Source organism: Falco cherrug, chromosome 2 (assembly GCF_023634085.1).
Source record: "Falco cherrug isolate bFalChe1 chromosome 2, bFalChe1.pri, whole genome shotgun sequence".
Taxonomy (NCBI): Eukaryota; Metazoa; Chordata; class Aves; order Falconiformes; family Falconidae; genus Falco; species Falco cherrug.
Genome location: NC_073698.1, coordinates 47,125,064 through 47,137,581, shown reverse-complemented (window position 1 = coordinate 47,137,581; position 12,518 = coordinate 47,125,064). Strand labels below are relative to the sequence as shown.

General features: G+C 38.7%; 2 long non-coding RNA genes across 3 annotated transcripts in view; one reads left to right on the top strand and one right to left on the bottom strand.

Annotated features, from left to right (window-relative positions):
- Positions 1–3,915: 3,915 nt before the first annotated feature.
- Positions 3,916–12,518, bottom strand: part of LOC114015097 (uncharacterized) — a 24,621-nt gene continuing 16,018 nt past the window's right edge. Inside the window, exon 4 of the long non-coding RNA XR_003558858.2 lies at positions 3,916–4,303. This is a non-coding gene — a long non-coding RNA (uncharacterized LOC114015097). The remainder of the gene's footprint in view (positions 4,304–12,518) is intronic.
- Positions 5,226–12,518, top strand: part of LOC114015098 (uncharacterized) — a 27,063-nt gene continuing 19,770 nt past the window's right edge. For both annotated transcript variants that reach the window (XR_003558859.2, XR_003558860.2), the window contains exon 1: positions 5,226–5,439. This is a non-coding gene — a long non-coding RNA (uncharacterized LOC114015098). The remainder of the gene's footprint in view (positions 5,440–12,518) is intronic.

Genomic DNA, 12,518 nt, shown 5'->3' with positions numbered 1-12,518 from the left:
CCGGGACTGAGAAAAGTCTGTCTTATGAAGGAGGAGCAGATGATTCCCGTGGTTTGTTTTTGCTGCAATAGTCCCTGCAGCTCATTTCTCTTTAAGCAGTGCACTGTTTAGAGGACCGACCTCACCACTAGGTTGGCTGGCCAGAGGGATTATACCACAGGTCACAGGGGTAAAGTGGTATTGGTTATTCACGTTTAGCAAATGGAAGGCATTTGCCTGTTGCTAAAGAGGTGTCTGCTGTTTTTACTGATCACAATGGTATTGGCACGTAGTGCACAAATCAATACACACACTATTCCTCCTTGTACAGCAAATTTTATTGCACTGCTGGTATTTTTGACCTCTTGGAGTGAACTCAATGCTTTTGGTGGGCCCATGGGGCAAGCGTATTTGTAAAGTGCTTCACTAATTCACTGTGGGAACAACTTTCTGCTCTAGTAGAACATACTTTTAGTAAAATCAAAGAGTCTCCACTCCAAACATACACACATAAAAGAAAACATATTGTTCCGTCAATAATGGAACTAATGAGTTTATTTTCCATTGGATTGTCTCCTGTGTACCCCATACCTTTCTACTACAATAATCTTCTGTCCAGGTGACACTTTCACCGTAACACCTTATCTGTCCCTCATACCATGACAGCTCTAGAATACTCTCAGGTGCTCACCTTGCCCAGCCCACTCACCAAAGTACTCTGTGAATTATCTCACAACCCCTGCTGCAGAGCAGAAGATAGCATCCCTGAGCTGTTTGTCTGAAGCGTACATTCATGCTTGTTCACTGACCAAAAAGTAAAGTATGTGAGGCTTTGCCTGTTCCTTTGTTGGAGGATTCCTCCATTACATCTACCTCTTCTTTCCCACTGTGTGAAAAACATATTCTTTGCATGTTTTTTACATATTTGGACTTAGATTCAAATGTCAGAGGCCAACTGAAGGGCAAATTTTAGATGAATATATAGCAGAGTCTTCCTGGGAAAACAGACAGGGCAATGGGACAGAGCACTGGGACATTTGTCTGGTTACCACCTTTTCATCTTTTCTTACCATTCTTTTCTGTAGAACTTCTTCAGCACCTATATCTTCCCCGCTGCTGACTCAAGAGGAACAGCTTTCCATGGGCTAACAGACCATATGACGGTTTGCTCTTAAGACATTGAGTACAACAATTTCAAGAACTAGTCACTAGGGCTATACTTGTCTTTATTTAGGCTGTAGCATCATGGAATCTCCATGAAGTCAAGCACGTTCGTTGATGGGATTTGTCTGATCAGAGATAGGTATCTACCACAGAGATACATGCATATGAGATCGTCACTGTAGGCTTCCCATATGTGGAAATAAATCAGCGTAATTAATTTTATTCTAATGCCAGCAATGAAACTTATTGATGTATGCCATGGTTTAACCCCAGCTGGTAACTAAGTACCATGCAGCCGCTTGCTCATTCCCCCCTCACCCACAGGGATGGGGAGGAGAATTGGAAAGCCAAAACACAGCACTGCACTAGCTGCTAAGAAAATTAACTCCATCCCAGCCGAAACCAGGACATGTATGAAGGCCTGAAAGTACCTTTTATATACTACTGACTCTGAAGCACCTCTATAAGTCACTTATAAATTAAGATGGCATGACTTCAAACCCGAATGCCTCCAGTTCTTGGATAGGCAGCCTAAACTGAGCCTGAGCCACATGAATTTCATTTGTCTTTGTAGCAGGTGACACTGGGGAACTCTTAGGAAGAAACCCCAGCCAATTTTTCTGACTAGTATTGGTGAGGTACCATCTCTGACCTTGAAAACACTAGTGAGAAGCAGAATCACAGAATTGCACAATCATTTAGGTTGGAAGGGAGCTCACAAGAACATCTAGTCCAAACCCCCTGCTCAAACAGGGTCACTTAGACCAGGTCGCTCAAGACTGTGTCCAGTCAGGTTGTGAGTGTCTTTACAGATGGATACTTCACAACATCCCTGGGGAACCTGTGCCAGTGTTCGACCATCCTTACAGTAAAGAAGTGCTTTCTTGCATTCTCACATATCTGTCTCACAATTCTGTCTGTCAAATGAAACTAAGAAAAACAGTTCTACTTCATAGGCTTTAAAGGCTTTGTGAGTTAATTCAGAACTATAATAATGGTAATTGATATACATATATAGAAATATATACATTTAAATATATCTGAAATGTATATGAATAAACATACATATACAATCTACCTCTTTAGGTGTCATGGTTTACATATATTATCTTAGAAAACTTCATCCTACTTTAAATCTCAAAGACCAATACTTAGCTTAGCTTAGCTTAAGTGAAACCCAGACCTTCCTGTATTTCTCTGAAAGTGATTAAAATGCATGTAAAATATTTCCTGTTGATAAACTGTATCCAAAATGACTAAGTATTTAGGATCTAAGGTACCACAGAGAATGAGTATTTGATAACTGAGCTGACACTGTCCAAAATACATATAATATTGCAAATGAAGATCATTAGCAGCTCTGTTTTGAATCTATGCAAATTGTCTTGTATCAATGTACTGTAATGAACTACTCAGCACTGACTGTCACATAGTTCCACATATGTAACCATATTATGTCTCCCATTTTGATCCCGATCCTTTTTTGATCCCTTTATTTGGGGCTTGTGAGTCTATGTTTGGAGTAAAGGTATTGCTTGGCAGAGTCAAGGAAAAGGCACATCAAAGGAAATTCCAGTTACTTATAAGGAAGATATTCTTCACTATGAGCTTGTGTAATCTGCATCCTTGGAGATACTCAAAACTTGCCTGGAAAAGAGCCATGAGTAACCTGCTGTAACTTTAAAGCTGGCAGTGCTCTGAGAGAGGGGCTGGGCCAGATAACTTGTAGTGGTACTGTAAATATAAATTATTCTGTGAACTTATACAGGGGAAGGAAGGAATTAGGGACAAAATACATCCCCATCCTCCCTTGTTTTCACCTGCTTCAAATTCTCTTGATTCCCTTCCAGTACAAAGGCAGCTGTTTCCAGTGCAAGTGCGCAGGTAAAGGGCTTCATGCAACAGGAATGGTCCTGGCTGAGAGGTATGGCCAGGTGTAGCAGAACTTTTGCCCTCTAACAGGGTCATAGGAACCCCAACAAATAGGTCAGTAGCTTATGTTACTGCTGGCTTCCAGATTAAGCCTATGCAGATACTGTTGATAGTGGTACCCTGGCAACCCCTTGGCCCTTTGCAAGCACAATGGTTTATGGCAACAAATTGAGCTGTGAATTTTATCAGCTAGTCCTAAATAACTTTGCTATAAGAAATCTCCAACCACCCAAGAAAGACTATAGAAAGCAGTGGAGAATACAGAAATAAATGTGTATGTATATATATTTAACTATATATCTGTACCCAACTAAAGATGAAGGCTGGAGTCCACACAGGTGAGTGGACTGCCCAGACTAATGCTGGACAAAACCCTTGCCTGACCATTTGTGACAGTACTGAGCTGAAGTTTCTGTCTTGCAATACTTCTTTAAAAGCAAGAGAAAGAAAAACGCTCAGTAAAGGAAGGATGACAACTACAGCATTTGATCTGAAGACTCTGGGCTAGCAGACCTCATAGAAGATTTTAGCACTGTTCAGTTATCTCTGATTAGTCTTACAGGAGAACTGATGTGGTCACAATGGTCAGGGAGAAATAGGTACTCTAAATGTCCTTGTTCTCTGCTGCAGCATGCAGCATAGTTCATAACAGTTATAACACTCTATGTTAATGTGTACTATGTTAGTACATCCTAAATGTTAATTAATTTGAAGAAAAGAAAGAAAACAAAGAAATTGTAATCTGAGAAAATTATTTTTTTTCTAGGGGAAATACAAACAAGCAGCAGACATCTGTTTATTATTGGTTCAATGGTTCAGAATTTGCTGCTGAAGAGATGACATTAATAGAATTCCCTGAGACAAGGAAACTTACATTGTCATTGAATCCATGCGTTGTTGCAGAAAAACAGATGCGCAAACAGCTAAGGGTGAGGGAAACGGTTCTGTGACTCCAAAAAAGAAAAAAAAAATGATATTTCCAAGTCTTTAGATGTCTATTCAGAGGCTGGCCATATGTCACATTAACATGTGACTGTAACAGGTTGCTTCAATAGTGCAAAGAACCAGGTGTGCCTCCTTCCTAAGGATTTTTCTGTGTTCACTGGGTCCTGAGCATCCTCTGCCACGGTTTCTAGATTTCCTGTTCTTCATGTGGCCACAATTTATGGTGTTTCCAGGAGTAATTTGTACCAAAGATGTGTCCAGCCCACTTTGATACTCCGGTAATCTGCCAATAGATGAAGGTTTAATTCTATTAGTCACTGCAAACATTGCAGCAGTCACATGTTAGTGTTATCGCACTCATGTCTGGACCAAATAGCTGCAGCCATAAAGCCTTTACTTTTCATTGTATTTGGTCATGTCTGACATTTGCTGGTTTTTGCTTTCCCCATTGTAGCTAAGTATTACTCAAATTTAAATTAACTTTGCGGTTGGTTGGTTGTTTTATTTTTAGAATAACCACAGTAGAAATTCCTTTCCTGTTAGATGTGTTGATATGCAAAACTGATGACTATAAGGTCGTCTGCTCTTTTGAGGTCATCGGAGCCTCCAAACCAAGAAAGCAGGGGTTCAGTTCTGCAAAATGTGGGAAATGGCTCACTCCCAGATAATTTTATATTCATCACAGGAATGTTTAAAGCCTTCCCTGATGAATAAGCCCTTATATCCAGTTGTGTCACTGGATATAGCACTGATCTGCAGTCCAGGCCAGGATTCCCATCTTCAAGGAGATTAAATTTCCTCCCACAAGAGTTCAGGGACCATTGAACATTGAACATATGGACATTCCAACATTTTGGTCTTCTTTTGTTTTCCCCCATTACGAGGTGTAAACACAGGCATAAAACCCCCTAAAGTTATTTTCAAATAAAAATGTTGAAAACTGAGAGGGTTCACTGCCGCAGTGGAAATACATCAGGTTAAGGCCATTTTTAGATTCCTCACAGCAACAGCTGGACAGCCTTTAAAATAAATAAATAGAAAGTTGTCCTAAAAAGAGAATTTTAAGTATAAAATCATCACTTTGTTATCAGAGAATGGCAAATCCCACTAGCAAATGCCCAGCTTTATATTTCTTTAATAGTTAGAAGTACTGCAAAGCCTGAACTGGGTCAAACTGCTTTTAACCTGGCTGAAAAAATCTAAGGATGGGATTGTTCAATTCTATCAATTCTTCATTTCCTATTACCAGAAATCCTGTTTGGGGGTTTCAATATATGAAAGGTAAAAAGATCAGAAGGCAACACAGAAGCAGGTAAATATTGACAGATCCAAAGCACATACCAGTGTCCTACTGAGAGTAAAAACAACTGCCTGTGCTGCTCAGGGACCAAGTCAATCCTATGGATGGGAGCTGTCAGGGTAAAACTTTGCTGTTTTCTCATTTTTTGCTGTATAAATGTGTCCCTTCTATTAGATTTCTTTATCCCTTTTAGCCTTTCTAAATGACAATTAAGTCTGCCTACCCTATCAATAGCAGGTAATTTATTTGTTTCTACAGTTTAGCCTGACCTTCATTGATTTTATTGGAGTAATTTGCTGGAAATGATTTTTTAATGTTAGATTTATTACAGAGCACTTCATTGTCCGATAAATGAAGTAAATTGTATTTTAAAAGTAGCAAAATGAAAGAACTGCTGAAATTTGAATGAGTTTTTTACAAGCTTATTAGCTCAAAAGGTCCCTTATGCATCTCTTGTATGGACCTCAGTTTGCAGACAAGAGATTTTATTCTGGGCTTGCGTATGCTAGTTTCCCTAACACACAATCCTGAACTGCACAGAAACAGACCTGGTTTCTGTGAGAAGCAGTACTGTAGGGTCACTGGCCATCCACGGTGAGGGACTGTGCCCTCCCTGCTCATCCTGACTTGTGCTGTGTGCACTCTCATTCAATTCAATGGGGCTGATACTCTGTAAGAGGAAACATGTTGAAAATGACCCTTTTAATTTGTTGACGTATTACTCTTTTTATTGTCTGTATTCCTCAGTTTTAAAACCTCTTGCTTGCTCTGTTTTAACCAGCTGCAGTTGGGAGTAGGATCTGTGACTTGCTCACCTTTCAGATCTGTTTTCTGTAGTGGTTCAATTGCTCTGCATAGAGACACTGCAAACTGTCCTGGACAACAGTAAGTTGTGAATGACCACTTCTACGTCTCAGCATAGCTTTAGGTCAGGTTCTTACCTGAGTATGACAGAGACATAAGTTTCCACTGCATTCAGATTAAAACAACAGGATTTGTTATGTTGTGTGTACTTAATCTTTCAAGCCTTTTTGTGCACACAAAGTGTTGCCACACTATTCTATACCAAGTAAAGTTCATTTTCAGAAGCTTCCTCTGAGGCACTGGATCTCTGTGCTGTCTCAATAAGGGCTCTGCCTTCAAGGCATGATTGCAGCCTTGCAGGATGATGAGCAATACTGGCATATCCTGCACTCCTGCATAACACCTTCCTCCCACTATCATCATTGCATTGTGGAGCTAACATATAACATTTTCTGCCACCGTGGTGTTCATGCCACTTGAGTAAAATTGGTGTACACACAGTTTTTATCTGCTCTTTCTACTTAAATTGCAAGATCTTCAGCACATGGATTATCTGCTATTTTCTATCTGTGAATGCTTAAAACACTGGACACACTTAGAAAGTGAAGGAACACCTCTCACTTTTTTTGTGCGCACCCTACCATAATACATGATCAACAACAGGAATAACATTAATAACAATAATAATACAGTAAGAAAAACTGCAATTATAATGGTTTGCATGAACAGGAAAGGCATCCCTTTGCTAAATTTACACGGTTTTGTTTGTTTGTAAGTTCACATTTTTTCAGGGCAGATGGCAAAAGTTAGAGTTGTAAAAGCTGTATTTAGACACCTAAATAAAATGTTATGACTGTCAAAGTCACCATTCATGTTAAGAGAACCCACTGTTCAGATGCCACTTAGTCAGGGTCCTGAGTGCCCTAACCACTAATTTTTCTGCAATGGCCAAAGATGCCATTAACAGTTTAAATGGCTCTTTAGGCAGGTGCCTCTGAGACCCTTATGTGGCACTTCAGAAGCGGGATTCCTCTATGTACCATACTACACCTTCTTTGTTCACCTGTCTCTGAAGCCAGTGTAATTCCCCTCAAATGAGAAACCGATGGCCAATCATTTTACAGAAAGAAATCAAATCAAATGGGTTGCAACTGAGGGAAATGCTGTGCTAGTGAGAGCTGGTGTTTCTCTGTGCTTCTACAAAGGAGTGCATGAAAAATTAAATCTTGGGTTTCAATTGAGAATAAGGGATTCAGGTCTCTGCTGTTCTCTATCTGAGCAAGGACTGTGAAACAGCATCCCAACTGAATGTGTTAATCATTGGAGTGACAAAAGTGTTCCTAATCTAGGAAAGGAAAACCAGCTGGTTTTTTTGGATGTCTTGGTGCTCTGGGCATGCATGCCTCAGTTTAAGTGACTGATCTCCATGTGCTCCTTTGCACTTCTCCCCAAGATAGATTGGACATCTTTCTACTTACGTGTCTTCAGAGGATCCTTGGTGTGAGTACCTAACTGCCCGTGTGCCTCCTACCTGGCTGCCTGACCCATAAAGCTCAACTTATTTCCAACAGCCTGGTCTGCTGGTCTATTGGTCTATCTAGAAGCAACATGCGCTCAGTACTTTTGAAAATAAAGTGACTAAAATGTTAAGTCTGACTTTAGTATAACTTTTGGCACCTAGATCTGAATGGTTTTAGGTTTTGTGGGTATTCGTAGGCAAGTCATACCAAAAACCCCACAACCGTATGAGGAATAGCTGTGCAATAGGCAGTCTCTTTTGTTATTTAAACAGCATTTGAAGTAACTTCCACAAAATATATGCCAGTGGTCTCACTTTATTTCATACTGTGTATTTTTTGAAGATTACACCAGCATGTGAAGCAAAACTTAAAAATACAAACCCATGAAAATGTTTGAATACAAAACCTAGAGTGCTTTCCTTTTAAATTTCCTAGCTTGTTTCTTGTCTCTGTTTCTGCCATCATTATTGATATAAGGAATCCATCAACATATTTTTATGGATGATTAAGAAAGGCTGACCTTTCCTTTGCAGGTACAAATAGGTAGTTATTCAGAGGCTGTAAATGAATGACAAGATAATTCTATCCATTTAATATTGAAGTGATGTTGATAGTATCATTCTTCTCATGTTTGAAACGGGAAAGTACAGAGACCTTTCTCCCTCACTCTGTTCTGCTTTATGTGATGGATTTTCTCTCTGACTAATCGCTGTCACATTAACCTGCACTATTTCATCCTTCAGAGCTGTCAAGATAATGACGATAATCGAAGTGGCTCATTGTAGGTAAAGGAAATTATATGAGCAAAGTAATATCATAAAACAGTGTTTAAATATTTTAATTTCATTTGTCAGGGCTGCCCCAACACTTCATTACACATATAACCATCTCTCATCAGTAGAATTAGTGCATTATTCATTACTGTTAATTATTTTCACATAATGGCTGCCCTGATATATTTAACCTCCACATTATATCTCAGATAATGGGCCTGTAAAATTGAATTGTGTGAAGAGCGGAGTTCTAAAGCTCATTTGCAGAACATCAAAGAACAAAGAAGAGGAAAAGAATTCTAAATGGGACATTTCACCCAGCTGGGGCCAAACATTTGTTTCTGTCTGATTTGCATACAGAAAATAGGTGGTTCAGAAGTGGTTTAACATTGTACATGCTGTCTGCTCCTATTACATAGCCAATTAGAATTTGTTAATGTCCCGAGTGTTTGCGACAACTTACCAGCCAATCTATTGTCTGAATGGCAGTGAGCTGGAAAGTTAACAGAAGAAAGTAGACCTTTATGAAGGACAGACCATGGAATCATATGGCATATTAAGATGTCACCTGTGGTTAATACTTCTTTTGACAAACGTCTGTGTTGTAGAAATAAATTAACAAAACCTGCTGCTCAGGACTGAGAAGATCCAAGTCTGTGAAATTCCAGTAGCGCTCTATTAATTACTTGGGTTTCCCTGGACCAAATTTTCTGATGCTGTCTGTCATGTAGGATGTGAAAATGGTCAAGGAGGAGAATGCAGCATCCTGAACAAGACACTGTGTACAGCAAGCTGTGTCAGTGGACCTGGTGGACTCAATCCCACCAAGCACATAAATAATGCATAGTCACCCATCTATCTCCAGTGGTGATTTGCTGTGCTGGGGCTGATGTATTTGCACTGATATTTCAGAGGATAGGAAATGTGAGACTTCTTCTCTCTGCTTCGCCAGGTGTTTTGAATATGTACCCCAATAAAACAAAGTCAGTAAAGGTATGGGACTTTGGCATGATTTAGCTTTTGAGGAACCAGCTGAATTACTAGAAATAACTTCAGCTCTAAGTAGCAGTTCAAAGTCCACTGTATGGACCACTCCAACAGCATGGATTTAACTGAATAGACACATATTTTTTTTCCATTTGGAGGCTTATCCATTATTTACAGATTTCAGTGGACCTGAAAAGACATTGAAATAAAACACTTAACGGAAAGAACATTTATCAACAGTTCAACATGTTATAAGGACTACAGCCAGGTCAGTAAAAACCAGACTTTTTAAACAGATGTGGAAATTTTCTTAAAACTTTAGTCTTGGAGTGTTCTCTGTAAGGTCCCCCGTAGCTATATGAAACATTTTCTACTTTTGTCAAAATTTCATAGAACAGCTTTTCTGATATTCACACACAATATATATCTTTGTTCTGTTTCACATCTACAGTACATTTTATGGATATTTTAAAAAAATGCTTCAGACCTTTCTCTCAACTATTCTGTAGGAATAACTTCTGGCTGATGATGGGACTATGAGCTCAGAGATGACTCAGCCAATCAGAAGTCAAAAAATGTTTAATGAGTAGCAACACAATTCACTCGAGGTCATTAACATACTTTAGTCTTATTGGCTAAAAAGTCATATTTCAGAGGAATGATAAATGTCTTTTTGCTAAGTGGCAGTAGGTTTTTGGCCATATCATTAAATATTTATACAACATATACATAAATCTTCCTTCACTTGGCATCATCTGGGATTCATTTGGAAGAGACCCATTTATTTCACTTTGTAATGTTTTAAGTTTGTTGCAGGCTTCAGCCTCAGCATCCAAAGTCTAGATATAAAGTAGTTAGAAAGAAAAGGAAAACCCCATTTGCATGGGCCCGGTTTAGAAAGAGAAGTCTTCTCTCCTTAATCTTTCCATTTTCAGAGTATATTTTTCATGCATTACAGTAATTTATATGTTATAGAAGCTATGTGAACAAAACCTGATTATGGTCTCTGCTTTCTAAACCATTTTTATTTCATAGGATATTTTCAGGGTGCCATGGAATATGGATTAAAAGAAACACCAGAGAAACCACTAAATGAGCGAAGTAATTTCTCCATATCTAAACAGATTATATGGACTTTTGTCCAAGACATGAGGCATACTTGGGTTTCTCACAGGCATTCATTTGGGTACTCCCAAATAAGAATAGACTGATAGGAGTAGTCTGTCTTTCTACTCCTGCCCTGTCAGAAATTTTTCTTTCCTGAAGCAGCTACTACTAGGTGGTTAAATGTGTCTTTTATCTGAATTTCACTCCAAGAAAAATCTCAGTTTCAAAGCCCTCTACTCAGATTAACTTTTCTCCGTGTTCCCTGTATGCTGTATTGATGAGACAAATACTTAAGTCTTGACAGAAATGCAACTCTGTGATAGGAGAACCCTGCTGTACTATGCTATTTATCTTTTGACTGGAAAAAACCCCTAAGGGGTGGATGACAAAATCCAAGGAAATCCTTAAAAAGGGGAAGATGCCTCAAGAAATATACAGGTCAACAGAACTAAAATAACCTGTGATTTTTGTCTACAATGTCTTTGTATCCTGGATACCCATCACGTACCAGCTTCTTCTCAGTAGTATAGCGGAGCACAAGTAAGAGACTGAGCTTTTCCTCTATAGCAAAATGAATGTAAAGCCAAGGATGAAAAATGATGGCATCAAGAGTGCTCTTTAGGCTTGCTGATATGCTATAAATGATTAGTTGCAAGAAGGGCCAGGTCTGCTGGTTGTTGAGGTGTGTTGCATAAAGCCCAGTGGTCTCAATGTTTTTAGAAGTGAGATAATCTTTTTCTCTGGAGGTGGAGTTATTAGGAAATTTTGCATTGTTGAAAGCAATACACAAGTGTGACACATCACAATTGCTAGCAAAAGTTAATCTTACAATAATATTTTTCCTATCATACATATTGATGTATATGCACACACATACACACACAAAAAAAAAACAACCCAAGGTTGCTGGTTTTGTTATATTGTGTTGAAATTTAGATACTAATTGAGAAGAAAGAAGTGTGACTGGGATGTAAAGGGTACAGGATTTCAGTTGTTGCCTGGGGAATATTTCCTTCCAGTTAATGCTGCTGAAGGATGGCTATCTGTTTTGAAATCTGTGCTTCCAAAGTCAAGGATTACAAGGTCATATTAGACACTAAGGAAGACACTCTACTGTGTTTCAACTCCATAACTATTAGCTTTTACATGTTGGCAGTCTCAGATAGGATTCTTGTTATAACGTAAGCTAACATTATTTCAGAACTATACTTTGCCTAAGACATGCTGTTTGCAAGAAAGATCCACAGTTTTACAAGGGACTATCACTTTGAATGTAGTTAAGTGTGCTAAATATTTTGAAAGTATAAATCAGCTCTTTCAGAATAATGAGTATATGCAAATATGTTATGCACCAGAAAAGAACTATTGTATAGACTTCTACTACTACTTGGATAAATTATGTCCTTTGAATATTTACAGAATACTGCAAAACTTTTTGTAAAGGGTTTCTAAGAAGCAGGTGCCAGTGTACATTTAAAAGCAAGGACTAGAATTGCATTTGAGTGGTGATGATATGTGTCACCTCATGTAGTGGAGATTTTTTAACTAGTTTTGAGTAGAATACAATTTTTCTGAGATGGACATCAGAATTTTTGCATAAAGTCCTAGATACTCCTTCCAGTGTCTGTCTATACATATGTCTGTCCAATCTTTTTGTCATCACTACAAGATATTTTTGCAAATTCCTCTTTTTCTGTGATGGATTAGTGAGTTATAAAAATATATGTGTGGAACAATTGAATGCATAGATTTTGTAGTTGGCTATACTATATATGGCATACTATTAATGAAACGACCCAGAAGAAGGGTCTGAACATAGGAAATAGTTGTGTTAGAGATGGATATCTCGAGGCCCTGTGGCCCTATGGCAACAGCATTCTGCTGCTAGAGGCTAAATCCTCCTCTTCACATTGCACACTCAGCAGGTAAAATGCATAAGCAGCACTGAGAGAAGGTATAATGATCCTCAAATACATCCAAGAAAGTGAACAACAGAGTCAGGCTCCC